Genomic DNA, 1,956 nt, shown 5'->3' on the forward strand with positions numbered 1-1,956 from the left:
GTCTTAACAGCGACAGAAGAATTGTATTTGTAACTTTATGTAATTTAAGCTTCAATCTTGGTGTTTCTGTGGCATGATAACATGGGTAACCTTATGATCGTTCTCTATGAATTAAATAAAAAGAACAAAATAAGAGAACATTTATGGAATTTGTATTTAAAATGTAAAGTGCAGAGTCCTACCTTTCCCTGTGTCAGGAAGTCAAGAGTATTAAAGAATGTAATTAAAGGGTTCTTCAAAGGAGACTACTCTCAGATGACCAGACCTGGGGGAAGAAAATCCATTAGGTTCTGAATGCATAAGAACCTGTTGAATTACTTCTGTCTATAGGAAAGAAGTGATAAGCTAAGGTATATATTTGGAACTGAAATAAATCTAGAGACAGTCTTGCTGGAAGACATTGAGGTGACCACATTTATTTAATTCTGCTGTAAAAAAAATCTGTATCCGTCTGAATACTTTTAGTAACTTAGAATAGCTCTGGGTTTTGTAGTCCTAATTTAGAATCAGTTAGGTTTATGTTGCTGTAACTTAGATTTCTTTATTTAGGATACAATCTATGCATCTGATCATTGCTTTTATATTCACTGAGCAATTGTCTTAAGCTCTACAAATTACATCGATATCAGCATTGCTTTAACTCCTTTGTTATCTAAGAATAGCTATTATTTTTTCTTTTAAGATCTTGTGGCATGTATTTATTTGTTTATGTATTTATTATCTGAAGTGCAGGTATTATTTAACACTGCAAGTTATGAAGCTTTAGTATCAACCACTAAATTGGCTGAATTGCTCTGCACATTAGAATTTTGTGTTATTTTATTTGGTTATAGAACAAGAATGGTACACAGGTAACTGGTATGCTTGTTCCCTAGCTATATTGATAGAGGTGGTGGCAGTGCTACCTTGCCAGGAAGAACGCTAATGAGAACTGAGGAATTCTACCAGCCTTCCCTGGAAACTTTGTGTGCTTGTGTGAGTAAGTGTATCTGTATGTGGGTGTGTGGGAGGGTGAACTTTTTCTTCGAAAGGTGATTACTATGAATAAGGGGCACTAGAAAACAATGTGATTCATAGATAGAGTGGTAAGGAGGGGGTCCACAGTGCTATGTCAGATTCTCTGCTGTATAATTAGTTAGTATAGTCTGAGTGTGGATATTGGAAGCCTATACACAGGGCATATATTATGCTGTTGGGGCCAGACTGCATTTAGTGAACTGATAATTGAATCAAATTTGTGTGCATTTTTATACTTTAATGCACTTTGCATGAATACTGTGACTTGAGAGGCCATCCTTCTGGCGGCCATCACACATATGTGGGGCATTGTACTATTTCTAAAGACCATAGCCCTTGCTTTGTACATACCTAGGTGGTACACTGGTTGACACTGGTGGGATACAAACCTCATCAATGCCAGGCTGGTCATTATACATGCTATGAGAGAGATGTCTACTAAATGAGAATGTGATACCTTAAAAATAATCTGTTCTGGGATATAAGTTACAAATATATTCCAGTCTTTAAATGTCAGTATCTTCAACGTATGGTAAATCAGAATTTCTATAATATCCCAGCCAAATTAGTTTGATCTTTGCAAAGAAAAAGAGAAATAATTAATCTGAAGACATTTAACAGTTTCTGGAAATGCAATAATGTTGAAATGGTTTGGGAAATATATAAAATGTACTTATCAGACTCATAATTATCAATTCATAACCTAAATGTCTTATCGGTACTTTAAACATTATATCTGATAGTGTTTCATTGTCCAATTTAATTATCACGCCTTCAGAAATTAAATATTACATTAAGAATGGCTTGTCAAAGATAAGCTGTCATTTAATGAACAGATAAAATCTCCCACACCATATTTAAGTCACTTAAACTTTCTTATACTTTTCAAAGCTGTCTTAATGAGTTTGCTAATATATGGAATGTGCTTATAAAAATCAT

This window comes from Protopterus annectens, chromosome 2.part1 (assembly GCF_019279795.1).
Source record: "Protopterus annectens isolate FY-2018-M chromosome 2.part1, PAN1.0, whole genome shotgun sequence".
NCBI lineage: Eukaryota > Metazoa > Chordata > Ceratodontiformes > Protopteridae > Protopterus > Protopterus annectens.